Consider the following 20,201-nt stretch of genomic DNA (forward strand, 5'->3'; position numbering starts at 1 on the left):
TTTCATTTACAGACTGCTTAGTCTCCAGGAAAAATCTTGCCTCCCTCATGAGACATAGTTTTTTGTGGGGCAGGAGTTATACATTTCTTTTGTTAGCATCCCCATTGGGCATAATATTGTACCAGACACACAGCAATCCATTTATATATCCAGGCATTTAGCACATACCTATCAGGCATCTACTATTTGCCAGGGACTCTTTTAGATGCTTGGTTTACAGGGTTGATTAAAATGTCCAAAATTCCCCACTCTCATGATGCTTAACAGAAATTCTTGACTAACTGATATATGAGATTTCCTGCAGGACAGCTCCGTGATGCATGCCATAAGATCTAAAATTTTCTATTTGTAGCTAAGAAATTAAACAAAGGATAGCAACAGACTCACTTTTTGATGTTTGTACAAGTCAATTCCTGCTTTCTTTCCATTAGCAGATGACACAACTACAGGCCCTCCTAGGGGCAGAAAAAATCCATCACAAGGGACCTGGAGTTATGTTGGAAAGAATTCCGACCTAAGAGATTTATGAGGCAGTATAGTCACTGCTCAGGTGAAGGGAAGGTAGTGTGATAGCTTAAGATGTTTAAAACCTGGCTGCAAGAGAAGCAGGAAAATGCACCATGGGGAACAATCCCTTGCCAGGTTCTGAGAGATGGAAAAATGACTTAATGGCACTTTCAGTATCTTAACTTAGGTGATTTTTAATAGACTCATAAGATATAGATGTGCCTTTCTCTGTGACTTACACAAACCACTGTTGTTGTTGGCTTCTAAGGGTGGAAAATGCATGACTAAATGATAAAATGGACTTGATAGACTAATCTGAAAATCATTTCTTTATTGAAGTCCTGGGTCAAATCCTGCTCAACTCCAGAAGCCAAGAGACATTATGGGGTTTTAGATGCTCAAAGGCTCATAGGGTCAAAAATTGGAAGGGAGACTGCAAGTGACCTATTTGAACCTTTGACATTAGGTATCAATAAGTTGGTGGTTTTCATTAAAATACCTATGGATGAAAATAGATTGTTGGAAGAATTGTACATATTGCAATTTCCCTGGGCATCTGACTCTAATCTTTCCTTCTAACATTATCTTCTTAATGTGCTTTCTCATTTCTGCCAGCATGTTCACCAGTACTTTAGCACAGAAGTCAATATCCCAAATAGTAGTTCATACTTACTGCTAAGATGCTCTCAGAACTTCTCAGCTAAACTATCCTGGGATTAAGACTAAATCCCTCCTCATTCAGAGAAAAAATAATAATAATAATAATAACTACACAAGGAACGACAGAAAACTTTCCAAGCCAAGTAGACCAAGACTATTATTATTTGTTCTTCTGAATTCGTTTTTTTGAAATGCCTAGTATGCTCCACATTTTGAGATTTGGAAGTAATTGATTTGCATTGTAGACCATCTTTTTGTTGTGGACCTACTATAACCACTTCCAGTGTCTCCCCCCTGCATCTAGCATAGAGATGAGTTGATAAATTCTTACTGGATTATAGGGAGAAAGTTACTTTTAATGCTGGAATAACTGACACATGTAACACAGTCTGGGTGATTGTGGGTTGCTCTATCAAATCTGCCAGGGATGCTACATTTGCATGCAGTCTAGGAGGTGGGAGAGGGGATTGGGATGGGGAATACATGTAAATCCATGGCTGATTCATGTCAGTGTATGGCAAAAACCACTACAATATTGTAAAGCAATTAGCCTCCAACTAATAAAAATAAATGAAAATAAATAAATAAATAAATTGTTCCAGATTGTGGAAAAAGACAATTTTTTTAAGCACATTTTCTGTAGCTGGCATGAATTTGACACCATAATTAGTAAAGAACATTCATTATACAAACATATATGCTTATGCACACATTACAGAATAACCACATTTATAAATATAACTGCAAATATGCTAAGTAAAATTTTAACAAATTAAAGTCTGTAATATATCAAAAGAATGATACATCATGGCCAAATAAAGTTTACTCCAGGTATGCAAAAATGGGCTCACCATTACAAAAGCAATAATGTGTCCCATCAAAAGATCAAAAGAGAAGGGAAAAAAGAATTATAGGTGCTAATATGCATCTCCTAAAGCTCATATCTGTTTGTTATTAAAATAAACAGAATAATAGTGAAAATAATCTTTGGAATGAAATAGGACTATGGATAACATCTTGTTTTTCATGCTTACTATGCTACCTTGAATGACTACACAACTCCAGAGGCATACCTGATAAATTCTGGGAAAAAAAGAGATATTGGCTTCAACTATTATTCAGCAAGTTTCTGAAGTTCTAACTGATGAAATAGGATAACGAAAACTTAGAGATTTAAATTTTATAAAGAAAGTGACAAAATGCTATTGCTTACAGATTATAAGATTTAATCTAAAAACTCAATGAATCAAAGGAAAAATTAGTTTGAGCGAACAATGAAATGTGGTAAGGTTTAGAGCTATAAAATAAATAGAAAACTAAAAGGCTTTCCTGTAGAGTAGCAATAGCTTCCCAGGTGATTCAGTGGTGAAGAAACTGTCTGCCAATGCAGGAGATGTGGGTTCTGTTCCTAGGTTGAGAAGATCACCTGGAGAAGGAAATGGCAACCAATTCTAGTATTCTTGCCTGGAAAGTCCCATGGACAGAGGAGCATGGCAGGCTACAGTCCATGGGGTCACAAAAGAAAAGGACATGACTTCCTGGAATTGGAGACTAAACAACAGTAGCCTTAGAGCAATAATAACCACTTATAACATGTAAAGAAAAAGATTATAGCAGCCATAGCAGCCAAAATTAAAAAACAAAAATCAAGAAGTAAGCAAAAATGTGTTAGTGGAAGAAGTCTGCAAAACTCTACTTAGATATATCTATTTACACATCTACATCTGTTCTTGTGTTTGTGTGTAGTTATATGTGTAGGGGAATTGTTAATGCTGTTCAGTTGCCCAGTCATGTCTGACTCTTTGTGACCCTGTGGACTGCAGCATGTCAGGCCTCGCTGTCCCTAACCATCTCCTGGAATTTGCCCAAGTTCATGTCCATTACATCAGTGATGGGAATATGTGCATACTAATATATAAATAGATATTGGGGCAATGTCCTATGACCCTGGATGGGAAGATAAAATATTGTGAAAATATTTATTCTTCAGAATTAAACTAACTTTAGTACAATCTCGATAAGTTGTCCAAATATTTAATTAATAAAAACTATGCTATATTTCTTCTAAGAAAACTAAATTAGTGAGTAGCTCATTTCTGAAAAAGAAGAAAGGATCCATCAGGTGTTCCTTGTCTTAAGTTATACAGATTTAAAAATTAAAATAGCATGCTGTTGGTATAGAAATAAACAAACATCAGTGAAAAGCAGAAAGTCTAGAAACTAGACACATGTCATTCAGATTTAATATAAGATGTAAGAAACTGCCTTTAAAATGTGGGGATATATTGTTTAATAATATGGATAAATATTATCCATAATAATATGGATAAATATTAATAATGGATAAAAATGCAAAATGTTGAATTATCCTTCACATATTATACTGAAATGAATAAAATAATTTAAATACAGATTTTTTTAAACTTCTAGTAATAGAAGAAATATTAGTGAATATTCATATAACTTTAAGGTTTGGGAATGCTTTTAATATGATGCTAACATCAAAAAGAAAATCAAACAGGGAATATTGATAGATTTTCATCAACTAAAACTTTTACATCTGCAGAGAAAAAGAAGACAACTTTGGAAGGATATAAACAAACTAGCAAAAATATTTTCAATATATACGATCACAGAATTAATGTTTTTGTTATATAAAGCATGTTTTCAAAGCAAGAGAAAAAGTAAAAGAAAAATAGGATATGGATGTGAATACATAGTTCATTAAAGAAGATAACAGAATAGTCAACTATCTGAAGTATATAAGAATTTATCTCAGAATATCCACATCTATGAATTTTTTTCTGAGAGAATGTAGATGTATCAAGCTGTGCTCATAGGCAATGTAGATTTAGGACAGCATAGTTTGTATCAATATTAGCAAACAGCTAGAGAAAACATGAATTCTATAGGCAGAAACACATTAAACAAATGATGAGTCATTCTGCAGTGGATTAATAATTATATTTTAGATTAAGAATTTGTGATATGGAAGTTGTCAATGATATATTTTTGAGTAAAAATGCAGGCAACAACAATCCATGTATATAATTATATATATATATTATCTATGTAATTATATATATACATATAGAATATATACAACTGCTTCTTAAAGATTACTGTTAGTAATATTAACAGTGGCTAGATCTCTGTGGAATTACTGGAATTATGGATGATTTTTATTTATTTTCATTGTGCACTTATTATAGTGCTTGAGGGACTTCCCTCATAGCTCAGTTGGGAAAGAATCTGCCTGCAATGCAAGAGATCCTGGTTTGATTCCTGGGTCAGGAAGATCTGCTGGAGAAGGGATAGGCTTACCTTCTCCAGTATTCTTGGGCTTCCCTGGTGGATCAGCTGGTGAAGAATCTGCCTGTAATGAGGGAGACATGGGTTGGGAAGATCACTTGGAGAAGGGAAAGGCTACCCTCCCCAGTATTCTGGTTTCCATGGACTGTATAGTCCATGATGACGAAAAGAGTTGAACATGACTGAGCAAACTTAACTTTCACTTTCACTTTCATAGTGCTTGAAATCATATATTACCTGTATGAAATATATTTCTCCTTTAGAAAAGTAGTCCTGGACGAAGTGTTGAGAACAAAGAATATACTATTTCTTGTCACACTTTCTGAATTCCATCTCTAAATCACCACTTTCTTCCTCCAATCAAATTCCTTGTAAGATCCCTAAGGCTTAACCCTTAGCAACAGCAACTCTTATTGTTCAGTCACTCAGTTATGTGTGACTCTTTGTGACCCCATGGACTGCAGCGTTCGAGGCTTCCCTGTCTTATACCATCTCCTGGAGCTTGCTCAAACTCATGGCTATTCAGTTGGTGATGCCATTCAACTATCTCATCGTCTGTCTATCCCTTCTTCTCCTGTCTTCAATCTTTCCTAGCATCAAGGTCTTTTCCAATGAGTTGGCTCTTTGCATCAGGTGGCCAAAGTATTGGAGCTTCAGCTGTAGCAACAGTCCTTCAAATGAATATTCAGGGTTGATTTCCTTTAGGATCGGCTGGGTTGATCTTGCAGTCCAAGGAACTCTCAGAAGTCTTTCCCAACACCACAGTTTGAAAGCATCGGTTCTTCGGTGCTCAGCCTTCTTTATGGTCCAACTCTCACATCCATACATGACTACTGGAAAAACCATAGCTTTGACTAGATGGACCTTTGTTGGCAAAGTAATGTCTCTGTTTTTTAATATGCTGTCTAGGTTTCTCATAGCCTTTCTTCCAATGAGCAAGTTGTCTTTTAATTTCATGGCTATAGTCACCATCTGCAGTGATTTTAGATCCCAAGAAAATAAAGTCTGTCACTGTTTTCCCATCTCTTTGCCATGAAGTGATGGGACCGAATGCCTTTATCTTTGTTTTTTGAATGTTGAGTTTCAAACCAGCTTTTTCACTCTCCTCTTTCACCTTCATCAAAAGGCTCTTCAGTTCCTGTTCTCATTCTGTCATAAGTGTGGTGTCATCTGCATATATGAGTTTATTGATATTTCTCCCAATAATCTTGATTCCAGTTTGTCCTTCTTCTAGCCTGGCATTTTGTATGATGTACTCTTCATATAAGTTAAATAAGTAGGGTGACAATATACAGCCTTGATGTATTCCTTTTCCAGTTAGGAATCAGTCCATTGCTCATGTCTGGTTCTAACTGTTGCCTCTTGACCTGCATACAGGTTTCTCAAGAGGCAGGTGAGGTGGTCTGGCATTCTCATCTCCTTAAGAATTTTCCACAGTTTATTGTGATCCACACAGTCAAAGGTTTAACCATGACCCTATGCATATATGGTCCCCAACTGAGTCCCAAATGGTTCTGTTACCCACAGCCACTATGGTGTCTTTAAAATATAACCTACCACACTTTTTGGCTAGTGTGCTACTAGTCAAAAAGTAGGTGTAGGCATGGAAGCTAATCTCTATTATTCTAGATTATTTAGAACATGGTTTTTACTCATAAGAGAAAAGGGTCAGTTCTTTTACCTTTAAATTACAAAGTTTATTTTGTATTAAAATTGAAGGATTCTAGACAAACTATATTCTTCCAGCTGACAAGGCACAGTGCCTGGACCCTATAACACATTTAGAAGTTCAGAAATGTTGGAGGAGGTCATGGAGAGATGGTGACCACCAGCTGATCCATGAGTTGGACAAGACAGCAAAAGTTTCCCCACTCACTCCACTGTCTTTGGAATGTATGTTCCACCTACCATCATTCCCACATTAGGAGCTGTTTCAAAGATACAGCCTTGAGAGAGTAAGGTATTGCTGAGACCACCTGGATTGAATATCTGACTGAACCTTTTAAAGGCCTCTCTATAACCTTTTCAGGTTCTCCTTGTGGGTCCTGGGATAACAAGGTAAGCCTCCTACATAATTTGTCTTGCTTATTATCAACACCAACATGGAGTGGCTGCCTCTTTCTTCATTCTCCTCTTGACCATCATGTCTGGTGCCAAACTTTGAACAAACATGAAAATGTTTCCATTGTGATTTGTTTTAAAATCAGAAGTAAAGCCAATTATAATAATGATGAATAGCAGTATTCCATCATAAATCCAGCACTAACTATATTTGTCTTTACACCAGTGCGGTCATAAAATAGTTTATTTTATTGAGAGACAGGCCTATGAAGAAAACTGCCTAGGTCCCTCAATATCAAAATGAAACCTTGAATGATTCATAGTCTGAAAAAAACTCAGAGCTCACAGAGGACTTCAGAGCTATGTGAAGCCCAATGGATGCAAGTCCTTCTACAAGGCTCAGTAGCTACTCCCTTGGCAAACCTGAGTAACTGACTTTTGCCTTCTTTCCACTGGAGATGAGCCTTGAAATCCTTCCCAGCACTCACTGTTGCAGCCAGTAACAACCTCAGCTTCTATGATACAAAGCATTTTCATTTAGCCTATTTGAAGCCATTAGTTGTGAATTTAATTTAGTATCTCTTAAATGAATTAAAAATATTAGAATTTGACTCTAACAAGACCAAAGAGTGTTTAGTTTTGTTTTCATTCATTGTTATTACTATTTTTGTGGTGCCTGCTTATGGTTTTTGAGAACTCAGAGGTCAAGATGCTGTTCTGTCTTGAATAGAAAGAGTTGAAAAATCAGAAAGAATAAATCTTTATCTAAGAAAGTATATCAGAGAAGGCAATGGCAACCCACTCCAGTACTCTTGCCTGGAAAATCCCATGGATGGAGGAGCCTGGTGGGCTGCAGTCCATGGGGTCGCGAAGAGTCGGACACAACTGAGTGACTTCACTTTCAGTTTTCACTCTCATGCATTGGAGAAGGAAATGGCAACCCACTCCAGTGTTCTTACCTGGAGAATCCCAGGGATGGGGGAGCCTGGTGGGCTGCCGTCTATGGGTTCGCAAAGAGTCAGACACGACTGAAGCGACTTAGCAGCAGCAGCAGCAAGAAAGTATATATACAGTATGACTCCATGCAAAAAATTGCCTTTGCTTGCTAACAGGCAAATAAAGTTAATATTTTAAAGTTTATATTTTGGAAGTGGGAGGTCCAAAAGGAAAAAAAAAAAATGTCCGGTAAACATGCAAACTTTTGTAAAAAGAAGAGTTTATGTGTGTGTTTCTTTGTGTTTCCATGCTGGGTCTCATGTAAAACTTATTTCATGGCCATGGTCAAACAAAGTCCCAAGTCGTTGCCAAAGTACTATGAAAGGGAAAATCATTCAATCTCAGGTCTTTGTCCTGCCCAGAGAAAGAAAAGGCAGACGAGGGGCGTGGGGGAGAAGAGGAGAGAGAAAAAGATAAATGGTAAATGTTAGGGCTTCTTCTGTGCTAAACATCCTGTTTACAAAAAAAAAGAGAAAAAAAATTAATCCAATGCCATTTTTCTTGAGAACAAAACCAAAGCAGAACCTGAAATGGCACTGACTTTGGTGGCCCAAGTGTCCCCTACTGCTTTCTATTAAGTCTGAAAGAAGAGGAATAAAAGCTCCATGAGAGACTTCAGTTTCATTATGTTCCCTGCAGACTAAAAAGCAATGGTAAGTGGCGTCAAGGTCTTTAAAGAAATCTGAACAATCACAACAGCTTCCAGAATGTTTACTTTGAAGGAAGGAACATGTATTTTTCTCCCCATGAAAACAACAACAAAAAGAGACTTCATTCCTAAATCTGAGTGCACAGATGAGAAAGTGTGGGAAGTGGGCTTGGGAGGTCTTGATTCTTGTCCAGGGCCCCTTGGGAGGGTTGTGCTGGTGGTAAAACAAATACACCTTCACCTTCTCTGCAAACACCTGCCGTATTTCACACCAGCTCCTGCATTACACATAAGTGCTTAAAAAAGTGTGTGTGAATGTTTTTAATTCACCTATTTGAAATACATCCATGACAATCTCTTTGGAATTCCTGTTCATGTTTTATAGTTTTGTTTATAAGATAATATAGTTACCAGATTGTAAACTCTCAGAGAGATGAAGCTATTTATGGCTGACTCTCTTCAGTAAATGACAGTATAATGTGAGGGCCCAAGAAATAGTATTGAATAAATGAATGGGAATTCCATTGAAAACCATCACAATAATTCTTATTAACCCTTATGACTTAAGTGGGTTACTTCCAGTTAAACTCCAGAGAGTCTTACCTTCCTGAATAAAATGGGAAGTGATATTTGATCATTTCTAGCCCCTCTGTCCTATAGAATGTGATGAGTCTCACTTCATATCTCTTGGCAACATTTGAGATCCCTATATGATTGAAGTAGAATAATCCCTAATATATTTGAACTTGACTGTCTTTTATTTCTCTAAGCCTGCTCCATGGACAGATTTTATCAATATCACCTGGAAAACTTGCTACAGTGAAAACAGGGATCTGCATTTGGCAGCCTGGAGGACTGTTAAACAAAACGGTTAATGAATGATCAGGTCACACATTTAGGAAAAACCTAGGCAGCACTGGATCTGGGGGGGAAATGGAAGCACGAGACTTTTAGTCTAGTTCTCTGAGGTGCAGTTAATTTATTGTCATACACTCTAAAGGAATGGGGAAACGGGCCTATGATAGGACTGAGAGTGTGTTGTTTCTCTATCTAGTTTAACAAATTCTGTTATTTAGGACAGGCCAAGGAATAAATTCCTGAGTGTTAAAGAAAATCACAAGCTTTGGAGTCAGACTGAATACATGTATGTAACTTGTCCAGCCTCATCTGCTGCTGCTGCTGTCACTTCAGTAGTGTCCAACTCTGTGTGACCCCCATAGACAGCAGCCCACCAGGCCCTTCTGTCCCTGGGATTCTCCAGTCAGTACTGGAGTGGATTGCCATTTCCTTCTCCAATGCATGCATGCATTCTAAGTCGCTTCAGTCGTGTCTGGCTGTGCGATCCCAGAGACCGCAACCCACCAGGCTCCTCTGTCCACAGGATTTTCTTGGCAAGAATGCCAACAGCCTCATCTACACAATAAGTATTTCAATACAAGACTTACAAGGTGGTAGTATTCTGTTAAACAGTCTATGAAAAATGTCTGACAGATGGTTGATGCTACAGATTTAGTATCTACTTCCATGAACTACTAACCTCATTCATTTATTTAAGTCCTTAAATACTTAGGGTACAGTATCAAAATATTAAAATTTAAAATCACATAAACTATAGTTGAAACTTAGAGCACTACAGAATTGTATAAACATGATCTTCATAATGCCCTGGGAGAGAGAGATATCATCATATTCATTTTATGAACATGGAGTTTGGAACACTGATAGGTAACATAACTTTCCCAACATTATCTGGATGTATATCTCACCACTTAATGATGATCTGATTTCAGGCAGGACATGAAGATACATAAACAAGGCTTCAACTTTAAGATTGTTTTAGGCCAGATGCAACATATACACATATAAGTAATTCAAAGTAATATTAATAAGTTCTGAGGGTTACAAATAGAAAGTTATAAAAATTCTGGGAAAGAAGAGGTCATTTTCAAGTACAGTAACAGGAAAGATTTCAAGAAGCTTTTAAATTTTGCCTTGAAAAATATGAGGGTCTGGTAGGTAAAGATGCAGGGAAATCTGTATAAGGAAAGGGTACAGCAAGAATAAGGTGGTGTAAATGGAAAAGTACAGAATATGATGGAGAGTAATAAAATAAACCCAAAGTAGGAACTGTGTAGGCAACAAGGTGACTGACATTTAGTAGATACCCAGTAAATTTTTATGAAAGGAATACAGAGTTAGTTTAAGGCCAGTTAAGAAAGCCTTGAATATCAGGCCAGGCTTTGGACTTTCCTGACAGGCACTACGTAACTATTTCAGATTTTAGGGTCAGGAATAACAGGCTGAGCGCACACTGCAGCTCTGAAAGCCGTTTCACAACATCCCCAAAAGCAGAGAGACAAGAGCAATGATAAATCAGAAAGCCATTGCAGTATCACAGGCAAAGGTAAGGTTCAGAAACACAATGGTACCATAGATCCCGGAGAGGAAAGAATAGAAGGTGATGAAAGATTTCTCTCACATTTAGCACATAGCCTTCTTCATATACAGAGACAAAGACAAACACACACCTCATCTGTAGCCTCTTATCATCAAACCATGTGTATCTACCCAAGAAGGCGAATATATTCTCCTCCAGGGAAAGAGGACCAATGCACACCATTTATTTTTTATTTTCCCATTAATTTTAATTATAGAAATGGAGTATATTATGCTATCTTGAAAACTGCATATCGTGAATGCATTCCGAGAGTGCTTTCAAACTGCATTTCAAACAATTCAATTTCTAAGCTCTTAAAGTAGATACAAAGAAAGCGACAGTATAGTTGACATCACTGAATTTTAATATGCATTTTCTTGAAGCTCTACCCTCTAACAAATGATATCTTTTTAATCCTTAAAGCAAATTCTTTGGGGATTTGCATCGTAGGGGCAACTTTGTATAGCTAGAAAAACAATAGACTGAAAGAACCAGGTCTTACTGTCAGTTTTTCAGTCTTCCCCACTGTTTGTAAAGTATTGGGCCATTCCTCAACCAATATTTCAGTGGGTCCGGCTGTCATCAGCTGGGAAATGTGTTGTTCACTTTCCCTTTCCAGTTTCTGAACACCTTGTCCTGAAGCACAGATTTCTTCAGTACCAACAGAAAATACAAAATGCATAAGTCTTGGTAATCATACAGAGGAAGGGCTTCATTTGCATACCCTTCATAATTCAATTTAATTTTTTTTTTTGTCAAGAGTTCTGAATGCTTTGTGTTTGCTTTAATCAGAATGTTGACATTTACACTGAAGCCAATTTCTCTTTTTCTCCTCCGTGTTTTGTTTAACCACGACAAGTGACAGCAAACTGGAAAGAACAGACTTTTTAAATTGGCTCCTTGCCCGGAATGCATCATTTCTCTTGTAGCTTTCCCCCCTTCCTATGCATCGCAAGAGGAAATGTGAAAACATAGTCTGCGAACACAGGAGTGAGGTGTTAGTGCTTTTAGATAAAGATTTGTGTTGTATTTTAAAACTAGATTGCTATACAGTTTCAAGCTATTAGCAGGAGCCTATTACGCTGTGACTCTGGTCCTTGGAGAGATATGCTTAGTATATTTCAGTAATTCAAGGCAAATAGAAAACTGTATATGAAAAATATTTAATGGTGAAGCATCAACTGCTGAAAGCTGCCAGAAAGCAATAAGCAAGCATGGCACCTGCCATTAACTCTTTCCAACAATATTTTCTCTGAGCTTTCCCTGTCATGCCCCAAATGGTGGAGGGGGGCACCAGTGTGGAAACAAACCTGCAGATATCAGGAATTCAGAAAAGCCTCAGCACAGCAATCACTGTGCCCTCTTTAGCAGAACATGCTATTGTTGGGTTTCACGCTTGATGTCAAGCAATTCTATGAGGATGTAGCTTATATTTGAATTAGAATTTTTCTTTATATTTGATTCAATGGTAGAAACCAAAAATAAGTTCACAAATGGCTTTTATCAAACAGAAGAAAAATATAGCACCAAAGAACCACCTGGTGGAAATAAAATGTGTCCCTTCATGGAATTTAATTCTACCTCAACAAAGGGACAGTAAATAGGAAAAGACTGGGTTTCAAATAAACCAGATGCTGAAATAACAGATTCCTCTGGTAGAACATCATTTGAGGTGTCTGTCCCCTCACCCTCCCCACCCACCTTCAGGCAAAGATGCCTTCAATAAAACTTTAAAAATATGTCTTCTTTCTGTGTATCAGAAATCTGAACTAAATAAATAAATTTCAGAGAATTATATGAAGGGAATCAGAAGAAAGTTATAATGAGAGAGTGATGCATTCTTCCTGATCTTTCTTTAGCTTCACTAATGTGGGATCCCACATCGTGATCATCAGAAAGTACAGTCAGGCAAAAATCAGTCACCTCCCCAGTGATCTTCAAGGTCTGGATCATGATTTGTTATTGTGAATTCATTTTTAGTTGTCCATGAATTGGATTTTGTTAATTATAAAAGCACAAAATTGAGCAGAAAACAGGAGATTTTTATCTTAGTTAAGCTAAGAGTTGCATGCAAACATTTTTTCAATTACATCTGTGTGTGAATGTGTGTGTGTGTGTGTGTGATTTTAAACACACTGTAAAAATATTTCATACTGTTGGTCGGCAGACAAAAAATTTTCAAAAACATTAAAAATGTAAATGTACCCTATTACACCTGATCTGTTCACATCCTATGGTGTTCCATTCACTTCTCCAGGGGATATTCCTGACCCAGGGATAAAACCAACATCTTTTGTGTCTAACCTGCATTGGCAGGTGTGTTCTTTACCACTATAGCACCATCTGGGAAGCCCCCCTTAGCACACACCCTATTATACCTGATGTGTTTACATCCTATCGTGTCTCACAATTTATCATCACAGTATGTTGAAAACACAAGTATGCCTGAGAGAGGGAATCCATTCCTGAAAACTAAACATAAGTTTATCAATAGCTTCTCTTGCCAACAGAAGCCCCTGGAAAAACATCATAGTCCTTGATACTTTAGCAAAGAGCTGAAGTAGTCTCTGACATATCCAAAAGAAGTACAGTTGTATTAAAGAATAAAAAGAATAAATGAAGAATGCTAACATGGGGAACAGACCAGAAAGGAAAGGTAACAGAAAGGAAAAAAAAAAATCACTAATGTCACCAGTTGCAGACAAGGAATTCATTAATGTGGATAAAAGGACTGTGAGAACAAAAGGACTGAAAAGAGACCACAGTCAATTTAGAAATGTAGAATTTTGAGAAATTATTGGGGTGAAGAGTGGGGTATATTAGTTTCCTAGGGCTATCGTAACAAAGTACCACAAACAGGGTGTCATAAAACAACAGAAATGTATTCTTTCAACATTTTGGAGAAGTAAAAAGTCAATGTGTCAGCAGGATTATTCTCTCTGAAGTTGATAGTAGAGAATCCATTCCATGCTTTTCTCTTAGCTTCTGGTATTCCTAGCAACTCTTGGCTTATAGATGCATCACTCCAACATCTGCCTTTATTGACCATTTAGCATTCTCTCTGTGTCTCTCTGTGTCTGTGTCTATTCTCCTTTTCTTATAAAGACATTAGTCTTATTGGAGTAGGACCCATCCTAATGGCTTTATCTTCATTTTATTACAGCTGAAAGGATGCTTTTTTCCAAATAAAGTAACATTCAAAAGTATCAGGAATTAAGATTTCAACATATCTTTTCAAACAATAACAGTGTGTTGAATCAAAATGTTTTCATACCAAAACATTCTCTGAAATAGTAATGAGGAAGAGAGAGAGGAGGAGGAGATGAAAGGTGGGTAGAGTGAGCTGTGTATTTGTAATGAAAATTATTTGTCAATACAAAAGCCATACGCAAGCCTATGAAAAACATAATGTATACTAGGAGTGGAAGTCTAGATAATGCCAACTTAAAACACATAAAGCTGGATGAACTATTTTAAATACAATACTTAGAAATCATCTGGCTATTTATAAGGAAATGAACAGTTATAGGGACAAGATCTTAAAGAAGAGAAAACTCCTGAGAGGTAAGACTGATATTTGATGCCATTTTCCCCCTCAGCCTATCTGTCACTTCTAGAAGAGAAGCTGGGCGGCTGAGAGGATTAAAAGTTGAAGTTGGTTTATGATAGATGCACAGAGCTAAGGAAATAAAAATTCAAAGCCTGCCATTGGAAGCAATGGTAACTTAAAGGGACCAAGAATTTCATTGTGTTCTCAAAATACTACCTAGGAATGGAAAGCAAATAGAATAACATTTGTGAATATTAGATCTCTTGAGGTCTGATTATATTAAGATACTCTAGCATTGATCTACTACCAACAATCAGTAGCAAATACAGTGCTCCATGGAAGAAAACACATAATCTATGGTTTCAGTTATCTTTCAATTTTATAAACATAACATCCAACACTCAGTGGAAAACCAGGTATGAAGAGTGCAATAAAATATGACTGGAAAATAAGAAATATAATATATAAAGAAGAGCCATAAATGTTCAGTACAATGGAGGTATGACACATAAACTTTAAAATAGTTAAAGATAGTAGGTTCAAATAAATAAAAGATTACAAATTTAGATAGTCAATAAGAAACCATAAAAGAAACAAACATTTTAGTTAAAAGAAATTAAAGTAAAATTAAGTACTCTGTAGATGGAAGATAGAAAAGAGAACTGGAAAAGACAACATGAAAATATTCAGAGATACAACAGTATGAAATGTTTTCAGAAAGAGGTTAAAAAAAAAAAAGTTAAAAATACATGCTAAATAGCAAAAATTTTTACCAAAAGTAAAATTTGAAACCCAGAGAAAACAGGATAGAAAATTAAAACAAAAACAACTTAAAAAAGATAATGATACAGAATGTTCCAAACTGATGAAAAAAAAATCATCACACATGTTCCACATGTTCCAAAAGTACAACAGTAAGCTGTAATAAATAAAATTCTAACTATATACATTATAGTAAACTGGCTTAAAACTAAGCATAAAAAGACTCTCAAAAGCACAAGGATGGAAGAAAGGATAGATTTTCCTTAAAAGAGCAGTGACAATAATAAGGGTCTTTCTTCTACTTTAATGTTCCCATTATACATATGTTGCACCTTTTGTAATCACCCTAGAGTTCTTGGATATTCTGTCCCATATTATTTTCCTATTTGTTTTAGTTTGGGACATTTTGGTCCACATATCAGGTATCCTGATTATTTATTTCATTACATCCAGTTCACCAACAGGCTTATAAGAGGCAATTTTCGCTTCTGTTAGATATACTGTTTTAATTTATAGCATTTAATTTTAATTCTTCCTTAATTTCTGACTCTATAGTTACATTATCCATCTATTCTTCTATATTGTCTACTTATTACATCAGACTCTTTAACACATTAATCACAGTTATTTTGAATTCTCAGTTTGATAATTCTAATATCCCTGCTATGTATGACTATGGCTCTGATGCTTGCTTTAGCTCTTCAGATTGCATGTTTGTGTATTTCTTGCCTTTTGAAAGTGAAATTTGCTCAGTCATGTCTGACTCTTTGCAACCCCATGGACTATACAGTCCATGGAATTCTCCAGGCCAGAATACTGGAGGGGGTATCCTTTCCCTTCTCAGGCGATCTTCCCAACCCATGGATCAAACCCAGGTCTCCCACATTGCAGGCAGATTCTTTACCAGCTGAACCATTTTAGCATGTATTATAATTTTTATTGTTGTTGTTCAAAGCAGAAAATGGTGTATTGCATGATAGACACTAAAATACATAAGCTTTAGTTTGAGGTGTTTTGTTAATCTGGGTAGGAGCTATCCTGTGTTTATTTTTTGTTATAGATGTATGTGTTAAGAGCCTTCAATTTCCTCTATGCTCCTGTTTATGTTCCCCCTATTGTCTTAGGGTTTCCTTAACAACTTCTTCTTAGAAGAAGAACTGCTTCTTAAAGAACTTGAAGTTCTTTAAGCTTAGTTCACTGTTGTATAGTAAAAAGACCCTGATTCTGGGAAAGACTGAAGGTGGGAGGAAAAGGGGACAACAGAGGATGGGATGGTTGAATGGCATCACCAACTCGATGGACATGAGTTTGAGTAAGCTCCGGGAGATGGTGATGGACAGGGAGACCTGGCGTGCTGCAGTCCATGGGTTCACAGAGTCAAACATGACCGAGCGACTGAACTGAACTGAACTGTTGTATAGAGGCCCTACTGATGTGATGGGGTGGGGTGGTAAGAGAGTAAAGGGGAAGGAAGCATTTTATAGTAATAGGATTAGGTCCTTTAGTGAGCTTGTGCACCTGAACTGTGATGAACAGTTGATGATGATATCATTTTTTTCTTTTTTCCTCCTTAAGTGAGACAGAAAGGCTAGAAGTGCCTGGAATTGTGTTATTTCCCTTCCTTCATTGCATGTAAGGTTGATGAATATTGTTGTGTAGGTCTTTGCTGTATAGAATTATCTAGGTTTAATTCAAAAGTGATTGCTATCCTTGGGTATATTTCAAAAATTTTCCCCTTCCACTAGCAAAACAGGTGTGTTTCCTTTGTGACTCAGGGATAAAAAATCTGCCTGCCAATGCAGGAAACACTGTTCTGTTCCTAGGTCAAGAAGATCCCCTGGAGGAGGAAATGGCAACCTACTTCAGTATTTTTGCCTGGGAATTCACATGGACGGAGGAGCCTAGTGGGCTACAGTCCATGGGGGTCACAAAGACTTGGACATGACTTAGCAATTAAAACAACAGCAAAGCAAACCAGGTGGAGATTTCTCTCTAGTCTTCACCCTGAGAAGCATGGGGTTCCCCAGGAGGTAAAACCAATAAATTTATGGGGGTTTTCCAACAGACTGAGTCCCTAGGAGCTTTTAACTCTCAGGCTACTATACACTTAACCTCTGGTAATTTGTTGAAGTTGACATTTAAATGTTCCCACCATTACTGGCTCTGGCAGCTTCAGCTTCAGCAATGGTGATCTATATCTCCATATTTGCCTGTCTCTTCACTTTTCAGGGTATCTGTTTGTTCTATGACTTCAGTTCTCTGAAGAATCTTTATTATTTATTTATTTTTTTTACTCTCCCTTGGTTTTTATTTTATTTTTTTTCCATTTATTTTTATTAGTTGGAGGCTAATTACTTTACAACATTGCAGTGGTTTTTGTCATACATTGAAATGAATTAGCCATGGATTTACATGTATTCCCCATCCCGGTCCCCCCTCCCACCTCCCTCTCCACCCCATCCCTCTGGGTCTTCCCAGTGCACCGGGCCTGAGCACTTGTCTCATGCATCCAACCTGGGCTGGTGATCTGTTTCACCCTAGATATACATGTTTCGATGCTGTTCTCTTGAAACATCCCACCCTCGCCTTCTCCCACAGAGTCCACAAGTCTGTTCTATACATCTGAGTCTCTTTTTCTTTTTTTTGCATATAGGGTTATCGTTACCATCTTTCTAAATTCCATATATATGTGTTAGTATACTGTAATGGTCTTTATCTTTCTGGCTTACTTCGGTCTGTGTAATGGGCTCCAGTTTCACCCATCTCATTAGAACTGATTCAAATGAATTCTTTTTAATGGCTGAGTAATATTCCATGGTGTATATGTACCACAGCTTCCTCATTCATTCGTCTGCTGATGGGCATCTGGGTTGCTTCCATGTCCTGGCTATTATAAACAGTGCTGCAATGAACATTGGGGTGCACGTGTCTCTTTCGGATCTGGTTTCCTCAGTGTGTATGCCTAGAAGTGGTATTGCTGGGTCATATGGCAGATCTATTTCCAGCTTTTTAAGGAATCTCCACACTGTTTTCCATAGTGGCTGTACTAATTTGCATTCCCACCAACAGTGTAAGAGGGTTCCCTTTTCTCCACACCCTCTCCAGCATTTATTGCTTGTAGACTTTTGGATAGCAGCCATCCTGACTGGCATGTAATGGGTACCTCATTGTGGTTTTGATTTGCATTTCTCTGATAATGAGTGATGTTGAGCATCTTTTCATGTGTTTTTTTGCCATCCGTATGTCTTCCTTGGAGAAATGTCTGTTTAGTTCTTTGGCCCATTTTTTGATTGGGTCATTTATTTTTCTGGAGTTGAGCTGGAGGAGTTGCTTGTATATTTTTGAGATTAATCCTTTGTCTGTTGCTTCATTTGCTATTATTTTCTCCCAATCTGAGGGCTGTCTTTTCACCTTGCTTATAGTTTCCTTTGTTGTGCAAAAGCTTTTAAGTTTCATTAGGTCCCATTTGTTTATTTTTGCTTTTGTTTCTAAAATTCTGGGAGGTGGGTCATAGAGGATCCTGCTGTGATTTATGTCGAAGAGTGTTTTGCCTATGTTCTCCTCTAGGAGTTTTATAGTTTCTGGTCTTACATTTAGATCTTTAATCCATTTTGAGTTTATTTTTGTGTATGGTGTTAGAAAGTGTTCTAGTTTCATTCTTTTACAGGTGGTTGACCAGTTTTCCCAGCACCACTTGTTAAAGAGGTTGTCTTTTTTCCATTGTATATCCTTGCCTCCTTTGTCGAAGATAAGGTGACCATAGGTTCGTGGATTTATCTCTGGACTTTCTATTCTGTTCCATTGATCTATATTTCTGTCTTTGTGCCAGTACCATACTGTCTTGATGACTGTGGCTTTGTAGTATAGTATGAAGTCAGGCAGGTTGATTCCTCCAGTTCCATTCTTCTTTCTCAAGGTTACTTTGGCTATTCGAGGTTTTTTGTATTTCCATACAAATTGTGAAATTATTTGTTCTAGTTCTGTGAAAAATACCGTTAGTAGTTTGATAGGGATTTCATTGAATCTATAGATTGCTTTGGGTAGTATAGCCATTTTGACAATATTGATTCTTCCAATCCATGAACACGGTATATTTCTCCATCTGTTTGTGTCCTCTTTGATTTCTTTCATCAGTGTTTTATAGTTTTCTATGTATAGGCCTTTTGTTTCTTTAGGTAGATATACTCCTAAGTATTTTATTCTTTTTGTTGCAATGGTGAATGGTATTGTTTCCTTAATTTCTCTTTCTGCTTTCTCATTGTTAGTGTATAGGAATGCAAGAGATTTCTGTGTGTTAATTTTATATCCTGCAACTTTACTGTATTCATTGATTAGCTCTAGTAATTTTCTGGTAGAGTCTTTAGGGTTTTCTATGTAGAGGATCATGTCATCTGCAAACAGAGAGAGTTTCACTTCTTCTTTTCCTATCTGGATTCCTTTTACTTCTTTTTCTGCCCTGATTGCTGTGGCCAACACTTCCAAAACTATGTTGAACAGTAGTGGTGAGAGTGGGCACCCTTGTCTTGTTCCTGATTTCAGGGGAAATGCTTTCAATTTTTCACCATTGAGGGTGATGCTTGCTGTGGGTTTGTCATATATAGCTTTTATTATGTTGAGGTATGTTCCTTCTATTCCTGCTTTCTGGAGAGTTTTAATCATAAATGGATGTTGAATTTTGTCAAAGGATTTTCTGCATCTATTGAGATAATCATATGGTTTTTATCTTTCAATTTGTTAATGTGGTGTATTACATTGATTGATTTGCGGATATTAAAGAATCCTTGCATTCCTGGGATAAAGCCCACTTGGTCATGGTGTATGATTTTTTTAATATGTTGTTGGATTCTGTTTGCTAGAATTTTATTAAGGATTTTTGCATCTATGTTCATCAGTGATATTGGCCTGTAGTTCTTTTTTTTTTTGTGGCATCTTTGTCTGGTTTTGGAATTAGGGTGATGGTGGCCTCATAGAATGAGTTTGGAAGTTTACTTTCTTTTGCAATTTTCTGGAAGAGTTTGAGTAAGATAGGTGTTAGCTCTTCCCTAAATTTTGGTAGAATTCAGCTGTGAAGCCATCTGGTCCTGGGCTTTTGTTTGCTGGAAGATTTCTGATTACAGTTTCGATTTCCTTGCTTGTGATGGGTTTGTTAAGATCTTCTATTTCTTCCTGATTCAGTTTTGGAAAGTTATACTTCTCTAAGAACTTGTCCATTTCTTCCAAGTTGTCCATTTTATTGGCATAGAGCTGCTGGTAGTAGTCTCTTATGA

Source organism: Odocoileus virginianus, chromosome 22 (assembly GCF_023699985.2).
Source record: "Odocoileus virginianus isolate 20LAN1187 ecotype Illinois chromosome 22, Ovbor_1.2, whole genome shotgun sequence".
In the NCBI taxonomy this organism is placed as follows: Eukaryota; Metazoa; Chordata; class Mammalia; order Artiodactyla; family Cervidae; genus Odocoileus; species Odocoileus virginianus.